The 15,588-nt window shown below is 45.5% G+C and overlaps 1 pseudogene; it reads left to right on the top strand.

Moving 5' to 3' along the window:
- The first annotated feature begins 595 nt into the window (after nucleotides 1-595).
- LOC132393866 (uncharacterized) lies at nucleotides 596-5,962 on the top strand (annotated as a pseudogene).
- The last annotated feature ends 9,626 nt before the right edge of the window (nucleotides 5,963-15,588 follow it).

Raw genomic sequence — 15,588 nt, 5'->3', positions numbered from 1 at the left:
CTCTCTTCTACAAAATCCTTTTCTACATTGTGGGCTGAAGGGGCTGTTTATTGCCCTCAACATGGGATGCTAGTGTAGCAGCTGGCAAAATCACGTTACGGCACCAGCAATCATTGATTGGGTTCAATTCAAATTTTCCCTGTACTCTTTCAATCTTATCGATATCTTTCCTGTAGGCAATACCACCGATGCGGCAGAGAGGGCCTCAAGATGGCTGTGGAGTCATGTGTAGCTAGCCATCTGGTCACAAGCTGGGGTCTGATCAGCCCCGGCTGGGTCACCTGGAGGAGGATGTATGATGTTGAAAGACCCGAAACACCCGATGATTCCAGGAACATCACTGTCCAGAAGCATCAGCAGATGTATGCACACAGCTTACACCCTGAGTTTATCAGTGACAACCAGGGAAAGAGTGGTGATGACTGGAGAGTCAGTGACAGCTTGGAGAGACGGCAACTGGGACAGAACGGGCTGGCAACCCAATGTGAGTCCTCTGAGAGGAGGGTCCCCACAAAAGCTACAATGAATCTAAGTGATAGATACCCCCGGGGGTCCCCGGGGGGGGGGGCAGGATGAACACCCCAGTCGGATGGACATGACGGCAACAGACCCAGGCAATGAACAAATGACCATGAGCAAGCAGTGTGCACATGGAAAAATCTGCAAGAACGATCGCGGCTTGAAGATCCACCAAGTGAGGATGAAGTGTCTGGCGGGAGCAGGAGCAGCAAGATGCGCAGGAGTCCAACCTGGAGAGATGAAGGAGGTGCCAGGCCCAGAGTCACCCCATAGTGCCCGGAACCTCCAAATGTTGCAAGCTGATCCTTCCAACATCAAGTCTAACAGGAGGCGGATCAAATGGCCTGCAGCTGACATGACTTCACTGTGGAAACAGTTTGATGAAGATGTCAACTAATTTCTGGAGGCAATGGCAAAGGGAGACATCGATAGGAAGTTGCAAGCCATAACAACAATCATGGTCAGCATTGCAGCTGAACAGAAAGGATCCAGAACACCCCACTCAAAGAACCAAAGAGCGTTGAGGATCCACAACATTAGGCAGGAGATGAAAGCGCTGAAGTCCCAGTACAAGGAGGCAGGAGAAGAGGAGTGCATCGGCTTGGCCCAGCTGACGTGCATACTACAAAGGAAGATCAAGGTCCTCCGCTGGCAGAGTGGCATCGGAGACAGCATCGTGAAAGGGCCCGAAAACATGCTGCCTTTATCGCCAACCCCTTCAAGTTCACCAAGGAATTGCAGGGGCAGAAGCGCAGTGAGAAACTGGCCTGTTCACAGGAAGACATAGACCAACATCTGAAGAAGGTATACGGTGATCCTGAAAGAGAGCAGGAGTTGGGAGAGTGCAACATCCCCCGAACCAGATGTGCAGTTCGACATGTCAGAGCTGCAGCTGAAGGAAGTCAGTGAGGTCGTCCACAGAGCAAGAGCAAGCTCGGCTCCAGGACCAAGCAGAACCTCGAACAAAGTGTATAAAAACTGCCCCAAGCTCCTGTTGTGTCTGTGGAAGAATCTGTGAGTCTTCTGCAGAAGGGGGAAGATCCCAGAATAGTGGAGAATGGCGGAAGGAGTGTGGATCCCAAAGGAGGAAAACGCCACTCGGGTAGACCAGTTTCACAACATCTCCCTGCTGTGTGTCGAGGCGAGGATCTTCTTTAGTACTGTTTCCAATTGGCTGTGCACCTACCTAGCAAGGAACACCTATATCGATACATCAGTCCAGAAGGGGGGCTTTTCAGGGATGTTGGGCTGACTGGATTGCACCGGTGTGGTGACACAGCTCATCAGGGAGGTCAGAGAGAACAAGGGCATAGAAACATAGAAAATAGGTGCAGGAGTAGGCCATTCAGCCCTTTGAGCCTGCACCACCATTCAGTATGATCATGGCTGATCATCCAACTCAGAACCCTGTACCTGATTTCTCTCCATACCCCCGATCCCTTTAGCCACAAGGGCCATATCTAACTCCCTCTTAAATATAGCCAATGAACTGGCCGCAACTGTTCCCTGTGACAGAGAATTCCACAGATTCACCACTCTCTGTGTGAAGAAGTTTTACCTCATCTCGGTCCTAAAAGGCTTCCCCTTTATCCTTAAACTGTGACCCCTCTTTCTGGACTTCCCCAACATCGGAAACAATCTTCCTGCATCTAGCCTGTCCAATCCCTTTAGAATTTTATATGTTTCAATATAATCCCCCCTCAATCTTCTAAATTCCAGTGAGTATAAGCCGTCGATCCAGTCTTTCTTCATATGAAAGTCCTGCCATCCCAGGAATCAATCTGGTGAACCTTCTCTGTACTCCCTCTATGGCAAGAATGTCTTTCCTCAGATTAGGGGACCAAACTGCACACAATATTCTAGGTGCGGTCTCACCAAGGCCTTGTACAACTGCAGTAGAACCTCCCTGCTCCTGTACTCAAATCCTTTTGCTATGAATGTCAACATACCATTTGCCTTTTTCACCGCCTGCTGTACCTGCATGCCCACCTTCAATGACTGGTGTACAATGACACCCAGGTCTCGTTGCACCCCCCCTTTTCCTAATCGGCCACTGTTCAGATAATAATCTGCTTTCCTGTTCTTGCAACCAAAGTGGATAACCTCACATTTATCCACATTAAATTGCTTCTGCCATGAATTTGCCCACTCACCTAACCTATCCAAGTATCCCTGCATCCTCTTAACATCCTCCTCACAGCTAACACTGCTGCCCAGCTTCGTGTCATCTGCAAACTTGGAGATGCTGCATTTAATTCCCTCGTCTAAATCATTAATATATTTTGTAAACAACTGGGGTCCCAGCACTGAGCCTTGCGGTACCCCACTAGTCACTGCCTGCCATTCTGAAAAGGTCCCGTTTACTCCCACTCTTTGCTTCCTGTCTGCCAACCAATTCTCTATCTACATCAATACCATACCCCCAATACCGTGTGCTTTAAGTTTGCACACTAATCTGCTGCGTGGGACCTTGTCAAAAGCCTTTTGGAAATCTAAATATACCACATCCACTGGCTCTCCCCTATCTACTCTACTAGTTCTTCAAAAAATTCTATAAGATTTGTCAGACATAATTTTCCTTTCACAAATCCATGCTGACTTTGTCCGATGATTTCACCTCTTTCCAAATGTGCTGCTATCACATCCTTGATAACCGACTCTAGCATTTTCCCCACCACCGATGTCAGACTAACCGGTCTATAATTCCCCGCTTTTTCACTCCCTCCTTTTTTAAAAAGTGGGGTTACATTAGCCACTCTCCAATCCTCAGGAACTAATCCAGAATCTAAGGAGTTTTGAAAAATTATCACTAATGCATCCACTATTTCTTGGGCTACTTCCTTAAACACTCTGGGATACAGACTATCTGGCCCTGGGGATTAATCTGCCTTTAATCCCTTCAATTTACCTAACACCACTTCCCTACTAACATGTATTTCCCTCAGTTCCTCCATCTCACTAGATCCTCGGTCCCTTACTATTTCCGGAAGATTATTTATGTCCTCCTTAGTGACGACAGAACCAAAGTAGTTATTCAATTGGTCTGCCATGTCTTTGTTCCCTATGATCAATTCACCTGTTTCTGACTTTAAGGGACCTACATTTGTCTTGACCAATCTTTTTCTTTTCACATATCTATAAAAGCTTTTACAGTCAGTTTTTATGTTCCCTGCCAGCTTTCTCTCATAATCTTTTTTCCCTTTCCTAATTAAGCCCTTTGTCCTCCTCTGCTGGTCTCTGAATTTCTCCCAGTCCTCAGGTGTGCTGCTTTTTTTTGCTAATTTATATATTTCTTCTTTGGAATTGATACTATCCTTAATTTCCCTTGTCAGCCACGGGTGCACTACCATCCCTGGTTTATTCTTTTGCCAAACTGGGATGATCAATTGTTGTAGTTCATCCATGCGATCTTTAAATGCTTGCCATTGCATATCCACCGTCAACCCTTTAAGTAACCGGCAACCTGTCAGTGCCGTGGCTCGAACTGGCAAATGCATATGGCTCCATTCCGCACAAGCTGGTGCAGCTCACAGTGACCAGGTATCACGTCCCCAGCAGAATCAGAGACCTTATCGCTGATTATTACAGCAACTTCAGGATGAGGGTATCTTCAGGAGCAATTACATCAAGCTGGCACAAGTTGGAGATTGGCATCATCACAGGGTGCACTATCTCAGTGACACTGTTCTCCCTAGCCATGAACATGATCACTAAGTTTGCTGAAACAGAGTGCAGAGGGCCCAGAATGAATTCCGCTCAACGGCAGCCACCCATCAGGGTGTTCATGGATGACCTCACAGTCACCACAGGATCAGTCACCGGCTGCCGGTGGATTTCACAGGGGCTCGAAAAGCTGGTGGAGTGGGCCCGGATGCCTTTCAAACCAGCCAAATCTAGATCAATGGTGCTGAGGAAAGGCAAGGTGGAGGACATGTTCCGGTTCAGCATTGCAGGTACAGCCATCCCAACCATCACAGAAAAGCCAGTCAAGAGCTTGGGTAAGGTTTTTGACTGCTCTTTAAGGGACACGGCATCCATTCAGGCGACCTACACCGAGTTGGATGGCTGCCTGAAATCTGTGTACAAGTCGGGCCTACCTGGGAAGTTCAAAGCCTGGGTGTATCAGCATGGCATTCTTCCCAGAATCCCGTGGCCCCTCCTTGTCTATGGAGTTCCGGTCTCAATATTCAAAACCTTAGAAAGAAGGGTTAGCAACCACCTCAGGAGATGGCTGGGGCTGCCAAGGAGCCTGAGCAGCATCACACTCTATGGACACCACAACAAACTGCAACTGCCCTTCAAATCCTTGGAAGAGGAATTCAAGGAACAAGAGCGGGAGAAGTGGTATAGTACAGGGACTCTAGTGATTCGAAGGTGGCTCGAGCGGGGATCCAAGTGAGGACTGGCAGGAAGTGGAGGGCAGAGGAAGCTGTGCAGGAAGCAGAGGAAAGGCTGCGTCACAGGAGGCTGGTGGGAGTGGTCACACGAGGCCGAGCTGGGCCAGGATCCTTTCCAACTCCCCAGATGGACACCATCAGAGGGAAGGAAAGGTGCCGCCTAGTTCAGGAGGAGGTGAGAGCAGCAGTGGAGGAGAGGAGAACCTGCAAGGCAGTGGGAATGAAGCAACAGGGAGCTTGGACAAGATGGGAGAATGCGGTGGAGAGGACAGTGACCTGAGCTGAGCTTTGAAAAGCCGAGCCACACCGCATCCAGTTTCTCATCCAGGCAGTGTACGATGTGCTTCCAAGCCCATCAAACCTGCACACGTGGGGCAAAGCTGAGTCATCAGAGTGCCCACTGTGCTCCAAGCGAGGAACCCTGGAGCACATCCTCAGCGGCTGCACAAGGGAACTTGGTGAGAGACGGTACCGATGGAGGCATGATCAAGTCCTGAAGACCATTGCTAAAGCCATCAGCGCAGAAGTTGAGTGGGAAAGTGGTCCCGACCCTCCAAGCAGACCATTGCCTTTGTCAGAGCTGGGGAGCAGCCAATACCCGCCAAAAGAACATCTGCAGGTATCCTGACCTCTGCAAGGGACTGGCAGCTGTTAGTGGACCTCGAAAGGCAGCTGAAGTTCCCCAACCATATCACAGCCCCACCCTGCGACCAGACATTGTCCTTGTGTCTGAGTCTACCAAGCAAGTGGTGATGCTGGGGCTGACAGTCCCAAGGGAAGATCGCTTGGAAGAGACCTTTGAAAGGAAGCTCTCCGAGTACACAGGACTGGTCAGCGACTGCCAGCAGGCTGGATGGGGATTGAGGCGTCTCCCAGTGGAAGTTGGTTGTAGGGGATTCGCAGCCCATTCCTTAGCCAGAGCCTTCAGCAATTTGGGCATCGAGGGAGAGAGGAAGGGGAGAACCATCCGCAGTACCACCAATGCTGCAGAGAAGGCCTCAAGGTGACTGTGGCTCAAGAGAGGGGAGCCATGGAGTCATGTGTAGCTATCCATCTGGTCACAAGCTGGGGTCTGATCAGCCCCGGCTGGGTCACCTGGAGGAGGGTGAATGATGTTGAAAGACCCGAAACACCCGATGATTCCAGGAACATCACTGTCTAGAAGCATCAGTAGATGTATGCACACAGCTAGGTAGGTCCAAGAGAACCACAACCTTGTCACAGGGTTTTGGAGTCTTATGTGCCTCACTGACCCAGAGACCCATGTTGGTTGGAGTCAGGGCTTTATGCTTTGGCTTGTGATAGGGCCACCCATGCCCAACAGAGAAAAGTGGTCCAGGTTCGTGGGTTCATCTCAGGGCTAGCAACCGTGACTGGTCACTCAAATCTGTTAAGGAAACAGCAATGAAGATTCCTGCTACATCTGAGTGCAACAGATCTGAGTCTCCACTTGGGACTTGCATGACTGACAACGGTGAAAACTGAGCTACTGACATAATGAAGGAAGCCCAGAGATGGAGGACCTTCATTGCTCCCTTAAACACCAGTGGCATAGCGGGCAGAACTGTGGCTGCTGTAGGTAGGTGACCGGAAGTGCACCCACTACACCGAATTGAACCTCAGCAACATCATATACAAGTTCAGCATAACATTCCAACTCCTGTCCCAATATGCTGACCTATTGCAAATTGTTGGGTGAACAATAGATTTACTGGATGGCAGATCATGGTCTTTCTTTGAGGGCTTTGCTATCACTTCTTAGTAAGTGGTGGGTGCTGATGTTTTTTGCAGAAATAAGAGGGGAGGGCTGATGCTTTACTGCTGCTTGTGAGTGGGAGGGAGGAGAGAGGGCTTTGAGGTTCTAACATTATCCTGTCATTCATTCTTTGAGGTTCTTTTCTGTTTTTGTGGATGTCTGTGGCGAGTACAGGAGATGGGATGTTATGTTGAAGTTGTATGAGATGTGGGTGAGGCCTAATCTAGGTTTTGGTCTCTTACCTACAGGAAAGATGTAAATAAAGTTGAAAGGGTACAGTGAAAACTTACAAGGATGTTGCCAGGATTGGAGGACTTGAGTTATAAGGAAAGATTGATGAGGTTACTGTAGGCCTTTATTCCTTGGTACATAAAAAATCTGAGGAGAGATTTGATAGAGGTATACAAAACTATGAGGGGTGTAGATAGGTTAAGTGCAAGCAGGCTTTTTCCACTGGTTGGTTGGGACTAGAGATCATGGATTAAGGGTGAAAGGTGAAATGTTTAAGGAGAACGTGAGGGGAAACTTCTTCACTTGGAGAGTGGTGAGCATGTGGAATGAGCTGCCAGCACAAGTGGTACATGAGAGCTCAATTTCAGCATTTAAAGAGAAGTTTGGATGGATATAGGGATTGGAGGGGTATGGAGGGCTGTGGGACGAGGCAGTTTAAATGGTTTCAGCATGGATTAGATGGGCCAAAGACCTGTTTCTGTGCTGTACTTCTCTATGACTCCATAACTTTATACAGCATGCATCCTGTTTCCAAAAAGTATCTAAGATTTAAGATAAGTTGGCTTGTTGAGCATTGTGGACTTGCTATGTTCATGCCAGAATGTGTGGCAGCATTTCAACATTCGAAGTACATTTATTATCGCAGTACGCATACTATATACAACCGTGAGATTCATCTCCTTACAGGGAGCCACAGAAAAAAGAAACCCTATAGAACCAATTAAAAAAAGATGGTTAAAAAACCAATGTGTTAAAAAAGAACAAATCATGTAAGCAATAAAAATAAAATAAATAAGATTCAGAACTAAAATTCACAAAAATTAGTTCACAGCCATGAAGCCAGTCATCACTGCAATCAGTCCAGCAGCTCGTTCGTTGCAGGCCACTGCCTCAGTTCAGTGCAAAGGTGAGTAAACCTTGCCAAGCACCCTGACACCCTGACCTTTTCAAAGTGGCTCAGTACTTAAAATCAGCCAAACATTAGCTCATTCCACACTCTCAGAACCGGGCCCTGCCACTTTGAAATGCTCTCAGATGCACCAACTTGATTTGGCCTGTACCCGATATTTCCAGTCTGGCCCGGCGCTTAAAAATGGTCAAATATCAGTGTGTGAGTCACTCTTGGGTCCGAGCCCAGCCGCCTCAGATCTGCCACTTCAAATCAGATCCAAATCTACTTCAGTAATGGTCAAACACTGGGTTGTTCCTTGTTCTTCAGCCAGAGGCTCACTACCTCAATTTAATCTGTACAGGCTACGTCACAACCATCCCACACCTTCGAGACTTCAGTCCACACCGCAAAAACTCCAAGGGAAGTTAAAGGCAATTGATTGCTGTGATCATTGTCCAGAAAAAGCTTTGTTTCTTGCCAGTTAGACATCATCGTGTCTCACCAGCACCATCTTAAACAGGAAGAATCACTTGTGGGCTGTCCACAGCACATTCACGTTAATACAAACAACTTATTTGTATGCATGTTTTGATGTACATGTGATAAATAAACTTGAATCTTAAGAATGAAAGACTGAACAGATTGTGGACATTAAAGTGCCTGTAAATGTCCCATGATTTGTTTTTGCCTTTCTTGTTTTTGAATGCAAGTGTCTGGGTCCAGAGTTCTATTTCTCTATTGACCATCTTCTAAGTTGACCTCTGAAGTATATATGTTGTCAGTATTAGTTGGAGCTTGCAAGAGACAGGTTGAGTTACACCACAATTCTTTGTGAATGGATATTGGCCTTTGTACAGAGGTATCTAAACATCTTCAGCATCTGAATTAAAAGAAAAGGGAACAGTGCTTCACAACTCACACAAAACTCAGCAAGTCAGGCAGGATCTATGGAAATAAATAAACAACTGATGTTTTAGGCTGAGATCCTTCACCAGGACTGAAAGGGAAGGGGGAAGAAGCCAGAATAAGATGGTGGGGCGGGGGAGGAGGAAGAGGACAAGCTAGGCAGGAGTCAGAGGGAAGCAGGGATCACAGAGGGGGAGCAGTAAGAGAGGGTCTCACTGAACTCCTGTTGAAGAGAAGATTTAAACTTCTTCAGGACAGGTATACCTCGATGAGACTTCACTGTGGAGCAGCAAATCACAAACATGAGGCATTAGTACTTTTGTAAAGGGAGGTTGGTGGGAGATACGCACTGTATATAAAACAGATGAATATCGTGGAGAGTAGAAGGGAATAAGGTAGAAATAAAAAAAGGAAAAGATATCAAACATATAGGTGTGAGGAATAATTTTGCAGCATCCCCCCTACATTTAAGGTAATACAGTAGTGTAGTGGCTAGTGGATTCACTTTACAGCTGTAAGATTGGTGTTCAATTCCTGCCACTGTCTGTAAGGAGTTTGCACATTCTCCCTGTGACTACATGGACTCCCTCCATCTGCACCAGTTTCCTCCCATGTTCTAAAGATGTGTACGTTAAGAATAGTGAGTTGTTGGGCATGCTATGTTGGCACCAGAAGTGTGACACTTGTGGGTTGCTCTTGCACAATCCTCATGGGTTTGATCTGATGCAAACAATGCATTTCACTGTATGTTACAATGTACATGTAACAAATAGAGCTAATCGTTATCTCTTCATAAGTTACAAATAACTTAAGCCAACTGATGTTAACTTATTTCTATCCTCTTGCATACAACATATAATTTTCCACAGCTTCTGCCATCTGCAAAGGAATCCTTCCACAAAACACATTTTAACCCCCCCCCCCCACTGCTCTCCACTTTCCACAGTGATTATTCCCCCTTGATTTCCTTGCCCTTTCATTCCTCCCCATTAATCTCCTTCCTGGTACTTACCCCTGCAAGCAACCAAGGTGATACACCTGCCCATTCACTTCCCCCCACACCTTCGTTCAGGGCCCTAAACAACCCTTCCAGATGAGACTGTTGGGGTGGCCAATTGTTTTTGGTTCTTCCACTGCGGCCTCCTCTACACTGCGGCCTCCCATCGTAAATTGAGGGACCGCTTTGTTGAGCACCTCCACTATGTCTGCCAAAAACACAGTCATATAGTCATAGAATATTACAGCACAGAAACAGGCCCATTGGCCATCCAAGTCCATGCTGAACTGTTAATCAGCCTCATCTTATTGGCCCTCAATACCCCTTCCATCCACGAACCTATCCAAATTTCTCTGAAGTATTAAAATCAGGCCTGCATCCACCACTTCCGTTGCCAGCTTGTTCCACACTCTTACAACCCTCAGAGAAAAGAAGTTTCCCTGTATGCTCCCCTTAAACTTTTCACCTTTCACTCTTAACTCACAACCTCTAGATCTACTCACCCAATCTCAGTGGAAAAAACCTGCTTGTATTTGCCCCATCTATACCCCTTGTAATTTTGTATACATCTGTCAAATGTCCCCTCATTCTCCTGCACTCCACGGAATAAAATCCTAATCTATTCAATATTTTCCTATAACTTGGAAATGGTTCCACAGCATAAAAGCCAGGACCAACAGAGTCTGGGGCAACTTCTTCCACCAGGGCATTAGACTGATTAATTCATGCTGATACAATTGTATTTCTATGTTATATTGACTGTCCTGTTGTACATACTATTTATTATAAGTTACTATAAATTGCACATTGCACACTTAGTCGGAGACGTAACGTAAAGATTTTTACTCCTCATGTATAAGAAAGAAGTAAGTAATAAAGTTAATTCAATTCAATTCAAGTGCTGGCAATGTCTTTGTAAACTTTCTCTGCACTCTTTCCTGTAGGTAGGTGAAAGAAACTGCACACAGAAGTCCACTTATAGCCTCACTAACAATTTATACATATACCATATAACCATATAACAATCACAGCACGGAAACAGGCCATCTCGGCCCTCCTAGTCCGTGCCGAACCCTTAATCTCACCGAGTCTCACCTACCTGCACTCAGCCCATAACCCTCCACTCCTTTCCTGTCCATATACCTATCCAATTTTACCTTAAATGACACAACTGTATTGGCCTCTACTACTTCTACAGGAAGCTCATTCCACACAGCTATCACTCTCTGAGTAAAGAAATACCCCCTTGTGTTTCCCTTAAACTTCTGCCCCCTAACTCTCAAATCATGTCCTCTCATTTGAATACAACTTCAAGGCACGATCCCAAATCTCGTACTCACTACTTTGATTTATAAGTGCCAGTGTGCCAAAAACATTTCTTACCGCCCCATCTACCTGTGAGGCCACTTTCAAGGAATTATTCTACAGATCTGTATTCCCAGATCCCTCTGCTCTACCACACGCCTCAGTACCCTACCACTCACTATGTAAGTCTGACCCTGATTTGTCTTCCCAAAGTGCAGCACCTCACATTTGACTGTATTAAATTCAATCTGCCATTTTTCCAGCTGGTCCAGATCCCGCTGCAAGATTTGATAGACTCTCTCACTGTCCACTACATACTCCCACCCCCCCCCCACCCCCCGCAAATTGGTGTCATCTGCAAGTTAACCACATTATCATCCAGGTCATTGATAAAGATGACAAACAATGACATGTCCACCACCAATCCCTGGGCACACCATTAGTCACAGGCCTCTAGCTAGAGAGGCCACCATCTTCTACCACTCTGTGACTTCTCTCCTGTCTGATTCAATCTACTACCTTATCTTAAATGCCAAGCAACTGAACCTTCTTGACTAATCTCCCATGCAGGACCTTGTCAAAGTCCATGTAGACACCATCCACTGATTTGCCTTCATCAACCTTCCTGGTAATTTCCTCAAAAAACACTATACAATTGGTTAGACATGACCTACCATGTACAAAGCCCGAATAACTATTCCAAATCAGTCCCTGTCTATCCAAATGCGGCAGATTCTGGTTAATTAGGAATCTGGTTAATTAATCTACTTATTGATCAGTACATCTTGGCTCAAATAAAAGGCAACCCCAATTAGCTGAGGGGGGACCTGATAGAGGTATTTAAAATTATGAGGGGGATAGATAAAGTTGACATGGATTGGCTTTTTCCATTGAGTGAATGGGAGATTCAAACAAGAGGACATGAATTGAGAGTTAGGGGGCAAAAGTTTAGGGGTAACACGCGGGGTAACTTCTTTACTCAGAGAGTGGTAGCTGTGTGGAACGAGCTTCCAGCTGTAGTGGTAGAGACAGGTTTGATATTGTCATTTAAAGTAAAATTAGATAGGCATGTGGACAGGAAAGGAATGGAAGATTATAGGCTGAGTGCAGGTCGATGGGACTAGGTGAGAGTAAGCGTTCGGCACGGACTAGAAGAGCTGACATGGCCTGTTTCCGTGTTGTAATTGTTAAATGGTTATATGGTTATATTTTTATGGACATAGTTAAAAGGTATAAAAAAGGCAATCTACAGTTTAACTGAGTAACAAATTATGTATTGAAATGAAATACAGAACAAATTAGAACACTACCAGTACCTCTACAGCACAATCTACTATATGTTAATTCATAGTACTTATCGATGGAGGAATTCATCTGCCGTATTCTTTTGGTTGAATGTAAATGAACAAAATCATCTAGTGCAGATTATAGACTGCTTCATACAATGCTTTTAGTGATTGCAACCTCCAAATTTTCATTTTCATTGTAATATTGAAGGTGTCTGTCTATACCTTTGTAGTTCCTAACTAGTGAAATTATTTCACTTTTCACTCCCAGCTGTTTTTGGGTTTTCCAAGCCTGAATTCTCAAAACTGCAGTGAGCAAAACAGTTCTGAATTGTCTTACTGCTTATTTCCTACCAGCTGTCAGTAACAGAAATCACTGCTTTTTTGAACACAAACACATGAAACTGATGGAACTTAAAAACTGATTGTTATCAGCACGGTGTGGTGTCTAATGGCCACGCAAGTATAGGTGACTGACACCAGTTAGAAACTATTTGACTACAGTTTCCAGCCCCAATTAAGTGGCGTAGTCACAAATAAACAAAAGGAATCCTGGCGATATTCTCAAACAAGGGAAAACTGCAGCTGCTGGAAATTCGAGCAACACACTCAAAATGCTGAAGGAACTCAGCAGGCCAGGCAGCATCTATGGAATAAAGTACAATCGATGCTTCAGGCCAAAACCGTTCGGCAGGACTGGAGAAGAAAAGCTGAGGAGTAGATTTGAAAAGGGGTGGGGAGGGGAGAAAGGCCAGGCGATAGGTAGAACTTGGAGAGGAAGGGATGAAGCAAAGAGCTAGGAGTTTGATGGGTGAAAGACACTGAAGGCCATGGAAGAATGAAAAAAGGTGGGGGCAAGGAGATAACATGAGGGAGGGAAAGGGGATGGAAAATAATGAAGGGGGGGGTGGTTTGGAGGCATTACTGGAAGTCTGAGAAATTGATGTTCATGCCATCAGGTTGGAGGCTACCCAAACAGAATATAGGGTTTTGTTCCTCCAACCTCAGTGTGGCCTTAGCCCAACAGTGGATGGAGTGTAGATGCACGGCAAAGCGGTCTCCCAATCTATGTCAGGTCTCACCAATATATATGAGGCCACACCAGGGGCACCGAACATAGTGCGTGATCCCAACGGACTCACAGGTGAAGTCTTGCCTAGCTATATTCTCAGTATAGATTCTCAATGAGTCTTTGCTCTTTAAGAGTTATCCCAAATAAAGCTGTGCACTGTACCTACATATCAGTCCCTTAGAATACTTTCCAAAAACTTATCCAATACTGATTCGGGCTCATTGGCCTGTAATTTCCCAGTTTATGCTTAAAGCCTTCCTCAAACAGCGGATATTTGCTGATTTGATGATCCATTGCACTGTATGTTTTGATGGACACCTGATAAATAAAGCCAGTCTAATCTGTACAAATGGAGGCTGCATTGTGTTCTCTGGTGCACTGATAACAACAGCATCACCCTTGCAAATGGGCTGCATAAACTACTCAGACCAGTTCTTTTCATTTATCAATCATGGTACCACATGCCCCTCATGATGTACCTTGTGGTAGTAATCACTGTGGTCCTCTGGACCATAGCTTTTTGCCATAGATGACTGCCCAATAGATTGATGGATTTCCTCATTCTAAGGATGAAGTGAATGCATTATCAGTGGGAGCTGATCTGCTCATTGCCTCTTTTATTTTTGAGAAAAAAGCATCTGTCATCCTTGGCCAAGGTAATTAGATGAAGTGCAGTGTGCTTTATTTTTGAGAATATAGAAATGAGATATGGTTTGAGGAATACCAGTCATTTATTTAACTGTCTCCCTGGTAAAGTTTTAGATCCATGAAAAATCTTCCATGGTGGCTGTCCCCTGCCTTGTAGAAGTTTCTGCCACATCAATCTGACTGATTAAAGTTCTTGGAGTCCAACCTGGGATTTATTTCAGTTAGGTTGCAGTAGTTACCACGGCAATCCTTTAGTCCTCAACTATCAGCAGGACTGTCTGAAAGGAAGGTTTAAAAGGAAGAATGAGCATCTAGATAATCAGAATCAGGTTTAATATCACTGGTTTATGTGGCAAAATTTGTTGTCTTTGCGGCAGCACTACAAAGCAATATATAATAATAAAATCACTGTGAATTACAATAGGTTTCAATAGGTACATTTCATGTCGGAGAAATGTATACAATATACATCCTGGAATTCTTTTTCTTCACAAGCATCCATGAAAGCAGAGGAGTGCCCCAAGGAATGAATGACAGTTAAATGTTAGAACTCCAAAGCCCTGCCCCACCCCTCCCACACACAAACAGCAGCAAAGCAATGACCCCCCCCACCCCCACCAGCAAAAGCATCAGCGTCCTCCACCGAGCACTCAAGTGTGCAGCAAAACATCAATAAAGACACAGACTTGCAGTGCCCCAAGAACTGCTTGTTCACCCAGTAATTCAACATACCACAGTCTCTCTCTCACTCCCTGATAAAGAAAAAAGAGGTGTTCCTGTTTCACAGTGGGAGGGCAGACATAACAAACGATTCACACTGATTTATGATGTTGAAAGTCTGCTGCGTCACTTTTTCTGAGCTCCGTGCCCAGAGAGTTGGCCCCAGAAAGGCACAGATCTCTGGATACACAACCCCTGGCAGCTAACCGGCTGCTCTGGATGTTCCATGTTCTTCCGCGACACCTCAGTCAGGAGCACTGGCCTAGAATCAGCCCGTCACCAGAGCCACAAGAGTCTGGAACCCGGAAGGCATGCTGGTCTTCCAGGCCTCGTCCTTGGGATATCAAAGAGCAGCTGATTGTGAGGTCCTGTGAGGGTCCCATTCCCAGTCAGAGTGTAACTCCAGATCAGGGCCTTCAAAAGAACCTTGAAAAGGAAAAGAAGAGATATAAAAGATAGAATAGAGCTGTTTCCCAAGATGGAAGCAAAAGAGCTGCTAGTTAGCACCATCTTTGCGCCACTCCTACGAGAATTACAATATATCTATATTAAACAGTTAAATTAAATAGGCAGTGCAAAATAGAAATAAAAAAGTTGTCATGTAGTGATGTAGTGTTCATGGGCTCAATGCCCATTCAGAGATCGGATGGCAGAGTGGGGATAAGCTGTTCCTGAATTGGTGAGTTTGTACCTCCTTCCTGGTGGTTGCAACAATAACGGCATACTCTGGGTGATGGGGGTCCTTAATAAAGGATGCCGCCTTTTTGAGCTGTCGCTCCTTGAAGATGTCCTGGATACTAAAGGAGCTGGTGTCCATGATTGATGCTTATTTTGATCCTGTGCAGTAGCCCCATACCAG

The sequence above is a fragment of the Hypanus sabinus genome, chromosome 5 (assembly GCF_030144855.1).
Source record: "Hypanus sabinus isolate sHypSab1 chromosome 5, sHypSab1.hap1, whole genome shotgun sequence".
In the NCBI taxonomy this organism is placed as follows: domain Eukaryota; kingdom Metazoa; phylum Chordata; class Chondrichthyes; order Myliobatiformes; family Dasyatidae; genus Hypanus; species Hypanus sabinus.
Note: the sequence above shows the minus strand (reverse complement) of the source record. Positions and strands in the feature narration are given on the sequence as shown.